The sequence below is a fragment of the Somniosus microcephalus genome, chromosome 13 (assembly GCF_052327205.1).
Source record: "Somniosus microcephalus isolate GS21.2 chromosome 13, FLI_Smic_1.0, whole genome shotgun sequence".
Taxonomy (NCBI): domain Eukaryota; kingdom Metazoa; phylum Chordata; class Chondrichthyes; order Squaliformes; family Somniosidae; genus Somniosus; species Somniosus microcephalus.
In genome coordinates, this window is record NC_140999.1 from 5,998,304 (window position 1) to 6,016,202 (window position 17,899).

Below are 17,899 nucleotides of genomic sequence, written 5' to 3' on the forward strand. Positions count from 1 at the left end.
GAATTCTCTACCCCAGAGGCCTGTGGATGCTCAGTCGTTGAGTATATTCAAGGCTGAGATCGATAGATTTTTGGACTCAAGGGGAATCAAAGGATATGGAGTCAGGCGAGAAAGTGGAGTTGAGATCGATGATCAGCCATGATCTTATTGAATGGTGGAGCAGGCTCGAGGGGCCGTATGGCCGACTCCTGCTCCTAATTCCTATGTTCTTATGTTCTTATCTTACCATAGCGGCCTTGCTTTCAGCTGCATGGGACCCATGCTCTGGAAACCCCTTCTTAAACCCTTCCCTCTCCTCAGCACACACCTCTTTGATCAATCCTGTGGGCACCCCGCCTAATATCTCCTATTGTGGCCTCGCCGTCCATTTTTTTAATTACACCACCATAAAGCTTCTTGGGACGATGTCCTACGTTAAAGATGCTATCTTCTTAATTCTCTCTCGCTCTATCTCTTCTCCCTCTCTCACTCGCTCTGTTTATCTGTCTGCCTCTAGCTTGCTCTCTCTCCCTCCCTCTTGTTCTCCTCTCTCGCTTTATATCTCTCTATCTCTCTCCCCAGTGCTCTCACACTCACTCCTCTCTCTATCTGTCTCTGGCTCCTCTCTCTCTCTCTGTCTCAATCTCTCACTCTTTCTCCCTCTCTGTCTCTCTCTCCCTCTGTCTCTTTCTCCCACCTTCTTTCTCACTATCTTCCTCCCCTCTCTCACTTTTGGATGAGACGTTAAACCGAGGCCCCGTCTGCTCTCTCGGGTGGATGTATAGGATCCCACGGCCACTATTTCGAAGAAGAGCAGGGGGAGTTCTCCCCGGTGTCCTGGCCAATATTTATCCCTCAATCAACATCACTAAAACAGATTATCTGGGGATAAATATTGGCCAGGACACCCGGGATAACTCCCCTGCTCTTCTTCTGAATAATATGAACATAAGAAATAGGAGCAGGAGTCGGCCATTCGGCCCCTCGAGCCTGCTCCGCCATTCAATAAGATCATGGCTGATCTGTTCTTGGCCTCAACTCCACTTTCTCGCCCACTCCCCATAACCCTCGACTCCCCTGTAGCTCAAATATCTGTCAATCTCCACCTTGAATATATTCAATGACTCCGCATCCACAGCTCTCTGGGGTAGAGAATTCCAAAGATTCACAACCCATGGGATCCTTCACACCCACCTGAGAGAGCAGAAGGGGCCTCGGTTTAACATTTTATCTGAAAGACGGCACCTCCGACAGTGCAGCACTCCCTCAGTACTGTATTGAGAGAGTTGGCCTGGATTTTGTGCTTCAAGTCTCTGGAGTGGGACTTGAACCCACAATCTCCTGACGCAATGACTGATTGTTTTTCAGTCCCTACAATAGCCCCGGGGTCCATGGGCCTGATTGGTGTGTCCCCCACCCCCCACCTCCCCCCACAAACAGCCGAGATAATCTAGCCCAGCGCAGGCCTCGGATTGAACCGGGGCCTTTCCTGATCTCCACAGCCCGGTAGCACAGGCACAGCGGCCCAGTTTATCACTTGTACTGGGCCTCGGGTTGCCAACTCTGGTCGGACGTATCCCTGGAGGTGTCATCACGTGAGCCTCCCGCCCTCCCTCCCCCCCCCCCCCCCAAACCGCCCCGTCCCCGCTCTCCCGCCACTGGTGGCCCAACACATCCATCCTCGCGGTGCCCTGCCCTCTCACGGGCAATTGGAAAGCAAACAGACTCTTCATTACCCGATTCTTGATTGTCAGTCAAACAGCCTTTCTTTTCTCCCATCTCCAAAATTTTTAGACCTAATAAACAAAAGGGTTGGAAGAAATTTTTCTATGGCCCCTATGATTTTTCTCCTGGTTGTTTTTGCTTGTGGCTGCATCATGGAGATTAGTCTCTTGTGCCGGGAGACTCCAGGGCAATCCTGGCGGGTTGGCAACCCCGGTTGGACCCGGTGACGCCTCCCAGGCATCCTAGGGTCCTCTGTCGCATCAGAGAATAGAATCAGAGAATAGCACAGCACAGAAAGAGGCCATTCGGCCCATCGAGTCTGCGCCGGCTCTTTCGAAGAGCAATCCAGTTAGTCCCACTCCCCCACTCTTTCCCCGTATCCCTGCAATCTTTTTCTCCTTCAAGCATCTCGTGAAGTGGTGCGCCGATAACAACCTGGCCCTTAACATCAAGAAAACCAAAGAAATCATTGTGGACTTCAGGAAGTCTAAAGGCGGAAGTCACACCCCCATCCACATCAATGGGGCTGTGGTGGAAAGGGTGGACAGCTTTAAGTTCCTCGGAGTCCACATCACGGAAGACCTCTCCTGGTCCCTCAATACCTCCTCTCTGGTGAAGAAGGCCCAGCAGCGCCTATATTTCCTAAGGAGGCTGAAGGGATGTAACCCGTCACCCCTGATCCTCTCTAACTTTTACCGCTGCACAATAGAGAGCATCCTGACGAACTGTATCACAGTGTGGTATGGCAGCTGTAGCTACTATGACCGGAAAGCCCTGCAGCGGGTAGTCAAAACTGCCCAACGCATTACCGGCACCCGGCTACCGACCATAGAGCACATATACCAGAAACGCTGTTTACGGAGGTCACGGACCATCATCAAAGACCCTACCCACCCCAGCCACAGTCTGTTCACCCTCCTGCCATCTGGGAGACGCTACAGATGCATTCGCACCCGTATGACCAGATTTAGGAACAGCTTCTTTCCCAGGGCTGTCATCCTACTGAACTCTACAAATAAACTCTAAAGCCTGCACATCTGCCAATGCACTTTATTATGGTTATGTTTATGTTAATGTATTACAAGCCAAATGTATGTTGAATGTTTAAATGTCTTAATCTAAATGTACACTCTCGGGAGCCGCAAGCCTACATTTCGTTGTACTGCACTTGTGCACTAACAATGACAATAAAAGTTGATTTGATTTGATTTGATTTGTATTTATCCAATTCCCTTTTAAAAGCCACGATTGAATCTGCCTCCACCGCCCTATCAGGCAGCGCGTTCCAGATCCTAACCACTCGCTGCATAAAAAAGTTTTTCCTCATGTCGCCCCGGTTCTTTTGCCAATCACCTTAAATCTGGGCCCTCTGAGTACCAGCCCTTCAGCCATTGGAAACAGTTTTTCTTTATTCACTCTGTCTAAACCCTTCATGATTTTGAACACCTCGATCAAATCTCCTCTTGGCCTTCTCTGCTCCGAGGAGAACAACCCCGGCTTCTCCAGTCTCTCCATGTAACTCTAATCCCTCATCCCTGGAACAATTCTAGTAAATCTCTTCTTTAAATTCCCCAAAGCCTTCACGTCCTTCCTAAAGTGTGGTGCCCAGAATTGGACACAATACTCCAGCTGGGGTCAAACGTGTTTTATACAGGTTCAGCATAACTTCCTGCCTTTTGCACTCTAAGAAAGAAAGACTTGCATTTCTATAGCGCCTTTCACAACCTCAGGATGTCCCAAAGTGCTTTACAGCCAATGAAGTACTTTTTGAAGTGTAGTCACTGTTGTAATGTGGGAAATGCGGCAGCCAATTTGCGCACAGCAAGCTCCCACAAACAACAATGTGATAATGACCGGATAATCTGCTTTTTTAGTGATGTTGATTGAGGGATAAATATTGGCCCCAGGACACTGGGGAGAACTCCCCTGCTCTTCTTTGAAATAGTGCCCTGGGATCTTTTACGTTCACCTGAGGGAGCAGACGGGGCCTCGGTTTAACGTCTCATCCGAAAGACGGCGCCTCTGACAGTGTGGCACTCCCTCAGCACTGCTGACACTGTGGCTGTGGCTCAGTGTCAAGGGAAAGGGAAAACCCCGGGAAAACCTGCACGGAATCACAGGGAACACCGTGTGGAGCTGCAGGCGACGGCTGACGGTGATCTGGGAATGTTGGCTGAGGCCGACAGCAGGAGAACGGCCACCTTTAGGAGTTCAGCAGCAACACTAAGAACTCGAACGCCAACCCTCTGGCCAATTAAAATATTTTTGGAATGAAGCCTCCAACTCGAAATTGGAACTGCTCATTACAGCAGCCTTGTTATGACTCAACGTGCCTTCCACCTTATACCTCAGCGGTGTTCTGCTTTAATTAGAGTATTACATCCGCGCTGTTCCTCAGAAGCATTTAATGGGAGGTGGTTAGGGAGGGAGGTGGCGGGGGGGAGGGGGAGGGATAGTGTCACCGCAGTAACACTTTGTCTCAATTGCGTGCGGACTGTGTCGGCCCGCTGATCTCACCCGTGTCGTCGTGTGGGGGGTGGCGGTGGGTGTCTGGCGGCAGGGAAGGGTGTGAGGGAGAGAAGGTTGCAGTGAGAGCAGTCTGAAACATGGTCGCTTATGAACATACACACATTTCCAGACAGGAAAAGATCCTCTGGTCCATCCAGCCTGCACCCGCACTACTGCAATGCCTTGTGCATAGGATCATAGGAACAGGAGGAGGCCATTCAGCCCCTGATCTGTATTTTTGTTTATTCGTTCATGGGATGTGGGCGTCGCTGGCAAGGCCAGCATTTATTGCCCATCCCTAATTGCCCTCGAGAAGGTGGTGGTGAGCCGCCTTCTTGAACCGCTGTAGTCCGTGTGGTGAAGGTACTCCCACAGTGCTGTTAGCGAGGGAGTTCCAGGATTTTGACCCAGCGACGATGAAGGAACGGCCGATATATTTCCAAGTCAGGATGGTGTGTGACTTGGAGGGGAACTTGGAGGTGGTGGTGTTCCCATGCGCCTGCTGCCCTTGTCCTTCTAGGTGGAAGAGGTCGCGATTTTGGGAGGTGCTGCCGAAGAAGCCTTGGCGAGTTGCTGCAGTGCATCTTGTAGATGGTGCACACTGCAGCCACGGTGCGCCGGTGGTGGAGGGAGTGAATGTTTAAGGTGGTGGATGGGGTGCCAATCAAACGGGCTGCTTTGTCCTGGATGGTGTCGAGCTTCTTGAGTGTTGTTGGAGCTGCACTCATCCAGGCAAGTGGAGAGTATTCCATCACACTCCTTACTTGTGCCTTGTAGATGGTGGAAAGGCTCTGGGGAGTCAGGAGGTGAGACACTCACTGCAGAATACCCAGCCTCTGGCCTGCTCTTTTTGCCACAGTATTTATGTGGCTGGTCCAGTTAAGTTTCTGGTTAATGGTGACCCCCAGAATGTTGATGGTGGGGGATTCGGCAATGGTAATGCCGTTGAATGTCAAGGGGCGGTGGTTAGATGCTCGCTTGTTGGAGATAGTCATTGCCTGGCACTTGTGTGGCGCGAATGTTACCTGCCACTTATCAGCCCAAACCTGAATGTCATCCAGGTCTTGTTGCAATCGGGCATGGACTGCTTCATTATCTGAGGAGTTGTGAATGGCGCTGAACACTGTGCATTCATCAGTGAACATCCCCAATTCTGACCTTATGTTGGAGGGAAGTTCATTGATGAAGCAGCTGAAGATGGTTGGGCCTAGGACACTGCCCTGAGGAACTCCTGCAGCGATGTCCTGGGACTGAGATGATTGACCTTCAACCACCACAACCATCTTCCTCTTTCCCCATATCCCTGCAATTATCTCTCCTTCCAGTATTTATCCAATTCCCTTTTGAAGGCTACCATTGACTCTGTATCCACCGCCCTATCAAGCAGTGCATTCCAAATCCCCACCACTCGTTGTGTAAAAAGTTTTTCCTCATGTCGCTTCTGGTTCTTTTGCCAATCACCTTAAATCTGTGCCCTCTGGTTATCGACCCTCCTGCCACTGGAAACAGTTTCTCTTTATTTACTCTATCTCAACCCTTCTAAATTCCTTTCAAAATTCTAAAATCATCAATCCATTCACCTTCTATATTCCACCATGATACTCATCCCCTGGCACAGGACATGGCAAGAGCCAGGAAAAGGTAAGTGGGGGATAAAAATGTTTCCCCGCACCCTCCTTACCGATCGCCCATTACATGCGCTGGGATTGACAGCAGTCGGAGGACCGACAATTTTCCCCAGGACCCCTTGGGCTGAAGAGGCGAGTAAATCACCTGTGCTTCCCAAACCCAATCACTATCTAGAGACTCCGGCTGTGCCTGGCCATAGGACGAGGGGAGGGTTGGGCTTGATTGTGATGTCCTACTTGGTCGAATAGTCTCCTGACAAACACACAGTTTAGGCTCATATATCAATAATATTTACATTTATATAGCAACTTATAACCAAACCATCACAATAAAGTGTGACTGTTGTTATACAGGCAAACACAGCAGCCAATTTGATCACATGAAGGAGACCAGTTAGTTTGGTCTTCAGTGGTGTTGAATGTTGGCCTGGACACCTCCCTGCTCTTTGTTAAAGACTGCCATGAAATCCTTAATGTCCGCCTTGCCTTAATGTCTCATCCACAGTACAGCCCCACCAGCGCTCCCTCAGTACTGCGCTGGGAGTATCAACCTAGATTATGCGCTCAAAGCTCTGAAGTGGGGCTTCAACCCACAACCTTCTGACTCACGGGATCGCAGGAATGGCTGGACGATAAAAGACCCGGGCCCATCTAGTTCACCTTCTACCATCCCGGGACACGACCATAATGGAATTGTTGACCAATCACAGCAATCAATGAGTCTACAACAGACCCAGACATGAGGTGAGGAAAACCCCCAGTGGTGGAGAGCTTTGGGAACCAGAGGTCCAGAGTCACCTGTTCCTCCCGAGCTCGCTACACTCACCACACGTCCTGTCTCCAATTCTTCTTCTCCTTAGGCAGTCCCTCGGAACCGAGGATGACTTGCTTCCACATTAAAAATGAGTTCGCAGGTGACTGATGAGTCCAATACGGGACCTACACTCTCTGTCACAGGTGGGGCAGACGGTGGTTGAAGGGGCGGGGTGCTTGGGTTGACGTGCGCTCCTTGCGTTGCCTGCGCTTGGCTTCCGCTTGCTCCCGGTGAAGAGACTCGAGGTGTTCGGCGCCTTCCCGGATGCTTCTCCTCCACTTTGTGCGGTCTTGGGCCAGGGATTCCCAGGTGTCGGTGGGGATGTTACACTTTTTCAAGGAGGCTTTGAGGGTGTCCTTGAAGCATTTCCTCTGCTCACCTGGGGCTCTCCTGCCTTGCCGGAGCTCCGAATAGAGCGCTTGTTTTGGGAGTCTCGTATCGGGGATGCGGACAATGTGGCCCGTCCATCGGAGCTGATTGAGCGTGGTCAGAGCTTCGATGCTGGGGATGTTGGCCTGAGCAAGAACACTGACGTTGGTGCACCTATCCTGCCAATGGATTTGCAGGATCTTGCGGAGGCAGCATTGTTGGTACCTCTCCAATACTTTGAGGTGCCTGCTGTACATGGTCCATGTCTCTGAGGCATACAGCAGGGCAGGTATCACTGCTGCCCTGTAGACCATGAACTTAGTGCCGGGTTTGAGGTCCTGGTCTTCAAACACTCTCTTCCTCAGGCGACCGAAGGCTGCACTGGCACACTGAAGGCGGTGCTGGACTTCGTCGTCGACATCTGCCCTTGTTGCCAGTAGGCTCCCGAGGTATGGAAAGTGGTCCACGTTGTCCAAGGCCTTGTCGTGGATTTTGATAATCGGGGGGCAGCACTGTGTGGCGGGGGCAGGTTGGTAGAGGACCTTTGTCTTACGGATGTTTAGTGTAAGGCCCATGCTCTCGTATGCTTCGGTGAAGGTGTTTACGATGGTTTGGAGTTCGATCTCCGAGTGAGCGCAGACGCAAGCATCGTCTGCATACTGTAATTCGATGACTGAGGATGGGACGACCTTGGATCTGGACTGGAGGCGACGGAGGTTGAAAAGTTTCCCGTTTGTTCTGTAAATTAGCTCCACTCCAGTGGGGAGCTTACTGAGGGTGAGATGGAGCATTGCCGCAAGGAAGATTGAGAAGAGCGTTGGTGCGATGACACAGCCTTGCTTGACCCCGGTTCGTACGTGAATTGGGTCTGTGGTGGAACCGTTGGTCAGGATCACGGCTTGCATGTCGTCGTGAAGCAGGCGGAGGATAGTGACAAACTTTTGAGGGCAGCCGAATTTGAGGAGGACACTCCATAACCCCTCACGGTTGAGTGTCGAAGGCCTTTGTGAGATCAAAGAAGACCGTGTACAGTGGTTGGTGCTGTTCCTTGCATTTCTCTTGTAATTGACGTGAGGTGAAGATCATGTCCATTGTGCCCCTTAGTGGGCGGAATCCGCATTGCGACTCTGGGAGGAGCTCTTCGGCCACTGGGAGAAGGCGATTGAGGAGGATTCTTGCGATGACTTTCCCTGTGGCAGATAGCAGGGAAACTCCTCTATAATTACCGTAATCGAACTTGTCACCTTTCGTGAAGATGGTCACAATTACAGCATCTCTGAGATCCCCCGGCATGCTCTCCTCCTTCCAGATAAGAGAAATTAGTTCATGAATTCGTGCCAGTAGTGCTTCTCCGCCATGCTTTAGTGCCTCGGCGGGGATTCCATCTGCTCCTGAGGCCTTGTTGTTCTTCAGTTGTCGGATGGCCTTTTCAACCTCATGCCGGGCTGGGGTTCTGCTGAGATGGTGGTGGGTAGCATGCTGCGGGATGGAGTTGAGGACACTCGTGTCGAAGACAGAGTTGTGGTTAAGGAGATCTTCGAAGTGCTCCTTCCAGCGGGCACTGACTGCTTCCCTGTCCTTGATGAGTACCTCTCCGTTCTTGGCCCGCAGTGGGGAAGGGCCTTGGGTGCTTGGGCCGTAGATGGTCTTGACTGCGCTAAAGAATCCACGCACATCGTGGTTGTCGACTAGCTGCTGGATCTCCTGCACTTTCTCCACCCACCATCTGTTCTTTAGGTCGCGAGTTTTTTGTTGGACCTTGGCCTTCAGGCTTCTGTAGAGCTGCTTTCTTGCTCTCGAGTTCTGTTGCTGTTTCCAGATCAGAAATGCCTTGTGCTTGCGGCTTATTAGCTCCTGGATCTCCTGGTCATTCTCGTTGAACTACTCTTGGCGTTTCCTGGTCGAGTGACCGAGCGTCTCTTCACAGGTGCTGATTATGGAGGCCTTGAGTGCAGACCAGACGCTGTGGACACTCTGTGTCTCTGCATCACTGGGAGTCGTCAGGTTGTTTGTGAGGTGCAGGCTGAATAGGGCTTTCTTAGCAGGGTCTTTGAGTGCTCCAGCGTTAATTTTCCTGCGGCATTGTTTCTGTTGCGCCGCTGTTTTGGGGCTACATTGATGGAGATGACAGAGCGGATTAGACGGTGGTCTGTCCAGCAGTCGTCAGCTCCTGTCATGGCGCGGGTGATGCGGACGTCCTTGCGGTCCCTCGCTCGGACGATGACGTAGTCCAGCAGATGCCAGTGCTTGGAACGAGGGTGCTGCCATGAAGCCTTGTACTTGTCTCGCTGACGGAACAAGGTGTTGGTTATGACGAGGCCATGTTCTAAGCATTTCGACAGGAGGAGGGTACCGTTGGAGTTGTTGGCTTTCCCTACCCGCTCTCTGCCGATCACACCTCTCCAGAGGTCTGTGTCCTTTCCAACTCTGGTGTTAAAGTCGCCGAGGAGGATCAGCTTGTCGCCCGTTGGGACTCGGGACAGGGATTGTCTGTGGCTTCCAGTGTTGGGGCGTACGCACTGATGACCGTAGCGCACTGGTTCCGGGCTAGGGTGAGTCGAAGAGACATGAGGCGCTCGTTTATACCGCTAGGAGAGTCTCTGAGACACCCAACCAATTACTCAGATACTGGATCCCAAAATGTTATTTTCTGAAATAAAATCTATTTGAATTACCGGGTATGGTAATGTAGTGGTTATGTTACTAGTAATCCAGAGGCCTGGGCTAATAATCACCAGGGTAGTCTGAGAAATCGAATTCAGTTTTTAAAAAATCTGGAAATAAAAAGCCGATCTCAGTAAAAGTGACCATGAAGGTGTTGGATTGTCGTTAACACCCAACCGGTTCACTAATGTCCCTTCAGGGAAGGAAACCTGTCGTCCTTACCCAGTCTGGGCCTATATGTGACTCCAGACCCACACCAACGTGGTTGACTCTTCACTGCCCTCGCAAACCACTCAGTTACCTTCTTACAGCATCTGGGGATGGCCAGCCAAGAAAGGCCACATCCCCAGAATGAATAATAAAGGAAACACTCTCTGCTTCTGCCGTCTCCCTGGGGAGCCTATTCCATCGATTTAACACTCGCTCGCTGACCCAGAAACAACAGAGACATCAACTGAGCCAAGTTAATGCATTAAGAACAGGCACTCATGCAAGGTAGTAGACAGAGAGAGAGAACTTGCCTTTCTATAGCGCCTTTTGTGGTGTATGTAACCTGTTCCACCTTAAGAGAACTTAAGCCTGTTCCACCTTAAGAGATGTACTACTTTCTCTGGCTGCTGTATACGTAATACCGGTGGTGACCACCGGTATATAAGCACTGTGTAGTAATATTGTATTTAGTAGTAGTCATAGAGTCATAGAGTCATAGAGTAATACAGCACGGATAGAGGCCCTTCGGCCCATCGTGTCCGTGCCGGCCTGACCTCCAACCAGTAAAGACGTGTTGAACTTTAATCTTGTAGTCTGTGTTAGTAATTACAACTAGAACACACAGACTTAACACCTTTCACCACCTCAGGATGTCCCAAAACGCTTTACAGCCAATGAAGTACTTTTTGAAATGTTGTAATGTAGGAATCGCAGCAGCAAATCTATGCACAGCAAGCTCCCACAAACAGCAATTAAATAAATGGCCAGATAATGTTTTTTAGTGATGTTGGTTGAGGGATAAATATTGACCCAGGAAGAACTCCCCTGCTCTTCTTTGAAATAGTGGCCGTGCGATCTTTTACATCCACCTGAGAGAGCAGACGGGGCCTCGGTTTAACGTCTCATCTGAAAGGCGGCACCTCCAACAGTGTGGCGCTCTCTCAGCACTGCACTGGGAGTGTCAGCCTAGTATTTGTGCTCAAGTCTATGGAGTGGGACTTGAACCCACAACCTTCTGACTGAGAGGCGAGTGAGAGTGCTGCCCACTGAGCCACGGCTAACACTTGGCGCAAGGGGCTGGAGGGCAAGAGCGGAAGCGTGCACATCAAAGCACTGGAGAGGTACCACCAACGCTGTCTCCGCAAGATCCTGCAAATCCATTGGCAGGATAGGCGCACCAATGTCAGTGTTCTCACGCAGGCCAACATCACCAGCATCGAAGCTCTGACCACGCTCGATCAGCTCCGATGGACGGGTCACATCGTCCGCATGCCCAATACGAGACTCCCGAAACAAGTGCTCTACTCGGAGCTCTGGCACGGCAAGAGAGCCCCAGGTGGGCAGAGGAAATGCTTCAAGGACACCCTCAGCGCCTCATTGAAAAAGTGTAATATCCCCACTGACACCTGGGAATCCCTGGCCCAAGACTGCGCAAAGTGGAGAAGAAGCATCCGGGAAGGCGCCGAACACCTCGAGTCTCTTCGCTGGGAGCAAGCGGAAGACAAGCGCAGGCAGCGCAAGGAGCGCACGTCAACCCAAGCACCCCACCCACCCGCCCCTTCAACCACCATCTGCCCCACCTGTGACCGAGACTGTGGGTCCCCCATTGAACTCATCAGTCACCTGAGAACTCATTTTTAATGTGGAAGCGAGTCATCCTCGGTTCCCAGGGACTGCCTAAGAAGAAGAAGAAGCATCTTATCATGGGTTAGCCTCTACAGCAGAGGAGATGGGGGGAAATGGGTGGTGAGAGCAGGTGATGGAATAACACTCTGGGAAAAAAAAAATGTAATGTGTTTGAAGCACATGGACAGTGAAGACAATGAGACAGCAAACACACTATCTTCACTGATTAGTTGATTACTAATCGCTGGAATGAGTGATTACAAGAAGGGGATGAGCGGAGATTTATTTGTGGAAGTTGCGCCAAGCTGCAGCACGGCTTTATTAAACTGCTTCTCTTTAATATCCTGTACAGACTATTTAATCAGTGCAACGGATTTCCAATAATCCTCCTGTCAAAACTAGTCAACAGGATTTCACATCATTGTTTATTTTCTTTACATCATTAAATTTTTTGCCATCTTTAATCCCAAAGGATGCTGGGGCTCAGTGGGTATGAAGGACTTGAGGCATTCGTTTTGTCTGGTGTTCTGAATCAGGGGTTTAGACGCCGAGATGTGCAGAACTGAATTTGTGGAACCCGTACCCCAGTGAGAGGCAGTGTCTGTGGAACCCGTACCCCAGTGAGAGGCAGTGTCTGTGGAACCCGTACCCGAGTGAGAGTCAGTGTGTGTGGAACCTGTGCCCCAGTGAGAGCCAGTGTCTGTGGAACCCGTACCCCAGTGAGAGTCAGTGTTTGTGGAACCCGTACCCCAGTGAGAGTCAGTGTGTGTGGAACCCGTACCCCAGTGAGAGTCAGTGTGTGTGGAACCCGTACCCCAGTGAGAGTCAGTGTCTGTGGAACCCGTACCCCAGTGAGAGTCAGTGCCTGTGGAACCCGTACCCCAGTGAGAGTCAGTGTCTGTGGAACCCATACCCCAGTGAGAGTCAGTGTGTGTGGAACCCGTACCCCAGTGAAAGTCAGTGTCTGTGGAACCCGTACCCCAGTGAGAGTCAGTGTCTGTGGAACCCGTACCCCGGTGAGAGTCAGTGTGTGTGGAATCCGTACCCCAGTGAGAGTCAGTGTGTGTGGAACCCGTACCCCAGTGAGAGTCAGTGTGTGTGGAACCCGTACCCCAGTGAGAGTCAGTGTCTGTGGAACCCGAACCCCAGTGAGAGTCAGTGTCTGTGGGACCCGTACCCCAGTGAGAGTCAGTGTCTGTGGAACCCGTACCCAAGTGAGAGTCAGTGTCTGTGGAGCCCGTACACCAGTGAGAGTCAGTGTCTGTGAAGCCTGTACCCCAGTGAGAGTCAGTGTCTGTGGAACCCGTACCCCAGTGAGAGTCAGTGTCTGTGGCACTCGTACCCCAATGAGAATCAGTGTCCGTGGAACCCGTATCCCAGTGAGAGTCAGTGTCTGTGGAGCCCGTACCCCAGTGAGAATCAGTGTCTGTGGGACCCGAGCCCCAGTGAGAGTCAGTGTGTGTGGAACCCGTACCCCAGTGAGAGTCAGTGTCTGTGGAACCCGTACCCCAGTGAGAGTCAGTGTCTGTGGAACCCGTACCCCAGTGAGAGTCAGTGTGTGTGGAACCCGTACCCCAGTAAGAGTCAGTGCGTGTGGAACCCGTACCACAGTGAGAGTCAGTGTCTGTGGAACCCATACCCCAGTGAGAATCAGTGTCTGTGGAACCCATACCCCAGTGAGAGTCAGTGTCTGTGGAACCCGTACCCCAGTGAGAGTCAGTGTCTGTGGAACCCATATCCCAGTGAGAGTCAGTGTGTGTGGAACCCGTACCCCGTGAGAGTCAGTGTCTGTAGAACCCGTACCCCAGTGAGAGTCAGTGTCTGTGGAACCCGTACCCCAGTGAGAGTCAGTGTCGGTGGAACCCGTACCCCAGTGAGAGTCAGTGTCTGTGGAACCCGTACCCCAGTGAGAGTCAGTGTCTGTGGAACCCGTGCCCCAGTGAGAGTCAGTGCCTGTGGAACCCGTACCCCAGTGAGAGTCAGTGTGAGTGGAACCCGTACCCCAGTGAGAGTCAGTGTCTGTGGAACCCGTACCCCAGTGAGAGTCAGTGTGTGTGGAACCTGTACCCCAGTGAGCGTCAGTGTGTGTGGAACCCGTACCCCAGTGAGAGTCAGTGCGTGTGGAACCGGTACCCCAGTGAGCGTCAGTGTGTGTGGAACCCGTACCCCAGTGAGAGTCAGTGCGTGTGGAACCCGTACCCCAGTGAGCCTTAGTGTGTGTGGAACCCGTACCCCAGTGAGAGTCAGTGCCTGTGGAACCCATACCCCAGTGAGAGTCAGTGTGAGTGGAACCCGTACCCCAGTGAGAGTCAGTGTCTGTGGAACCCGTACCCCAGTGAGAGTCAGTGCCTGTGGAACCCATACCCCAGTGAGAGTCAGTGTGAGTGGAACTCGTACCCCAGTGAGAGTCAGTGTCTGTGGAACCCGTACCCCAGTGAGAGTCAGTGCCTGTGGAACCCGTACCCCAGTGAGAGTCAGTGTGTGTGGAACCCGTACCCCAGTGAGAGTCAGTGTCTGTGGAACCCATACCCCAGTGAGAGTCAGTGTGTGGGACCCGTACCCCAGTGAGAGTCAGTGTCTGTGGAACCCATACCCCAGTGAGAGTCAGTGTGTGTGGAACCCGTACCCCGTGAGCGTCAGTGTCTGTAGAACCCGTACCCCAGTGAGAGTCAGTGTCTGTGGAACCCGTACCCCAGTGAGAGTCAGTGCCTGTGGAACCCGTACCCCAGTGAGAGTCAGTGTGTGTGGAACCCGTACCCCAGTGAGAGTCAGTGTCTGTGGAACCCGTACCCCAGTGAGAGTCAGTGTGTGTGGAACCCGTACCCCAGTGAGAGTCAGTGTGTGTGGAACCCGTACCCCAGTGAGAGTCAGTGTCTGTGGAACCCGTACCCCAGTGAGAGTCAGTGCCTGTGGAACCCGTACCCCAGTGAGAGTCAGTGCCGTCAGGAGAGGAATCATAGAATCATGGAATGATACAGCACAGAAAGATGCTATTCGGTTCATCGTGCATGTGCCGGCTTTTTGAAAGAGCTCTCCAATTTGTCCCATCCCCTATAAGCCCTGCAAATGTTTCTCCTTCAAATATTTATCCAATTCCCTTTTGAAAGTTACTATTGAATCTGCTTCCACCGCCCTTTCAGGCAGCGCGTTCCAGATCACAACAACTCGCTGCGTAAAAACATTCTCCTCATCTCCCCTCTGGTTCTTTTGCCAATTACCTTCAATCTGTGTCCTCTGGTTACCGACCCTCCTGCCACTGGAAACAGTTTCTCCTCATTTACCCTTCATGATTTTGAACACCTCTATTAAATCTCCCCTTAACCTTCTCTGCTCTAAGCAGAACAACCCCAGTGCCACGGCCTCTCCACACAGGGGTGGAGACATTTTTTTTTAATTGAAAATGAGATCCTGTCAGATGTGCTGCGGAACAAATGTCAATGCACAACTAGGACCTGCAACAACAGGAGCTTTTAACTTGCATAATACATTTCAAAACAAAGTCTGTTAGATAAAAGCGCAGCTTTCAAAACAACAAGTATTACAATAGAACGCAAATACAGTTTTCAAAAGCAGCTGGAGAGCAAGGCACTCGACACAATCCTAAGAGTGCTGTTACTCAACATGTTGAGCCAGTCATGTCAAATTTTTTTTCTCTGATCAATTTTTTATTCATCAACGTGAAAGATGTTAATGCTGGAAATTGAAACACTTCAAACACCCAGTGTCAGCATCAAACACCCCCAGGGCAGATACACACGGGTTAGATAAAGAGTAAAGCTCCCTCTACACTGCCCCATCATACACTCCCAGGGCAGGTACAGCACGAGTTAGATACAGAGTAAAGCTCCCTCTGCACTGCCCCATCAAACACTCCCAGGGCAGGTACAGCACGGGTTAGATACAGAGTAAAGCTCCCTCTGCACTGCCCCATCATACACTCCCAGGGCAGGTACAGCACGGGTTAGATACAGAGTAAAGCTCCCTCTGCACTGCCCCATCAAACACTCCCAGGGCAGGTACAGCACGGGTTAGATACAGAGTAAAGCTCCTTCTACACTGTCCCATCAAACACTCCCAGGGCAGGTACAGCACGGATTAGATACAGAGTAAAGCTCCCTCTACACTGTCCCATCAAACACTCCCAGGGCAGGTACAGCACGGGTTAGATACAGAGTAAAGCTCCTTCTACACTGTCCTGTCAAACACTCCCAAGGCAGGTACAGCACGGGTTAGATACAGAGTAAAGCTCCTTCTACACTGTCCTGTCAAACACTCCCAGGGCAGGTACAGCACGGGTAAGATACAGAGTAAAGCTCCCTCTACACTGTCCCATCAAACACTCCCAGGGCAGGTACAGCACGGGTTAGATACACAGTAAAGCTCCCTCTACACTGTCCCATCAAACACTCCCAGGGCAGTTACAGCACGGGTTAGATACAGAGTAAAGCTCCCTCTACACTGTCCCATCAAACACTCCCAGGGCAGGTACAGCACAGGTCAGATACAGAGTAAAGCTCCCTCTACACTGTCCCATCAAACATTCCCAGGGCAGGTACAGCATGGGTTAGATACAGAGTAAAGCTCCCTCTACACTGTCCCATCAAACACTCCCAGGGCAGGTACAGCACAGGTCAGATACAGAGTAAAGCTCCCTCTACACTGTCCCATCAAACATTCCCAGGGCAGGTACAGCATGGGTTAGATACAGAGTAAAGCTCCCTCTACACTGTCCCATCAAACACTCCCAGGGCAGGTACAGCACGGGTTAGATACAGAGTAAAGCTCCCTCTACACTGTCCCCATCAAACACTCCCAGGGCAGGTACAGCACGGGTTAGATACAGAGTAAAGCTCCCTCTACACTGTCCCATCAAACACTCCCAGGGCAGGTACAGCACGGGTTAGATACAGAGTAAAGCTCCCTCTACACTGTCCCATCAAACACTCCCAGGCCAGGTACAGCACGGGTTAGATACAGAGTAAAGCTCCCTCTACACTGTCCCATCAAACACTCCCAGGGCAGGTACAGCACGGGTTAGATACAGAGTAAAGCTCCCTCTACACTGTCCCATCAAACACTCCCAGGGCAGTTACAGCACGGGTTACATACAGAGTAAAGCTCCCTCTACACTGTCCCATCAAACACTCCCAGGGCAGGTACAGCACGGGTTAGATTGATTGAGGGATAAATATTGGCCAGGGCAACGGGGAGAACTCCCCTGCTCTTCTTCAAAATAGTGCCGTGGGATTCTTTACCTCCACCTGAGACTGGGCCTTAGTTTAATGCCTCATCCAGCAGACAGCATCTCTGACAGTGCAGCGATCCCTCAGTACTGCACTACAAATGTCAGCCTAGATTTACTCGAATAGTTCCAGGGATGAGGGACTTCAGTGATGTGGAGAGACTGGAGAAGCTGGGGTTGTTCTCCTTAGAGCAGAGAAGGTTAAGGGGAGATTTAACAGAGGTGTTCAAAATCATGAAGGGTGTTAATAGAGTAAATAGGGAGAAACTGGCAGGAGGGTCGGTAACCAGTGGACACAGATTGAAGATAATTGGCAAAAGAACCAGAGGGGGAGATAAACAGAATTTTATTTACGCAGCGAGTTGTTGTGATCTGGAACGCGCTGCCTGAAAGGGCGGTGGAAGCAGATTGAACAGTAACTTTCAAAAGGGAATTGGAAAAATCATTGAAGGGGTAAAAAGCTTGCAGGGCTATGGGGAAAGTGCAGGGAGTGGGACTAATTGGAGATCTCTTTCAAAGAGCCGGCACAGGCACGATGGGCCGAATGGCCTCCTTCTGTGCTGTGATTTGGCTGATTTTCACCCAGTTATCTTCCATCTTTCACCTCTTCCCTTGAACGCCCCTTGTCGACCTTAGCAGGCTCCCTGCCCCCAGTACCTCACCCAGCAGGCCAGTCTTTATTTGTGAGCGCTCACGAGGGTGGGGGGAGAGAAGCATCGGCAGGCTATCCAACCACAGGGTGAATCGCAGCACGTTGCCCGCGCTCGCCCTCCCCAGCAGGCGGTGACTGGGTAGCAATCGCAATGGGGGAGCTCGGCTAATTCTTCCTCCGCCTTCCCAGGTGCCAACTTCAACCCGGTCCCGTTGTCGGGTGACCTGTCGAAGCAGACGAGCCCACGACCCGTCAAATTCCCACCCCAGTAATCGTCGCAGCCACTCTGTGATGCAGCTGTCAGTGTGGGCGGAATTTCCCATTACTGGGCCAGAAACGACGGTGTCGCCCCACGGGTCACATCACTTTCTGTCTTTATTTATTTGTTAATACAGCAGGCGGAAGCAGTGTCAGAGGACTCCGTCTGTAAATTGTGTCAGGTCCTGATATATAAAAGATCTTGTGGTTCCAGCAAGTTGGCA

General features: G+C 51.4%; 1 protein-coding gene across 1 annotated transcript in view; it reads right to left on the reverse strand.

The window, feature by feature from the left end:
• Positions 1-17,899, reverse strand: part of yjefn3 (YjeF N-terminal domain containing 3) — a 210,265-nt gene that overhangs the window by 136,569 nt on the left and 55,797 nt on the right. The window lies entirely within an intron of this gene.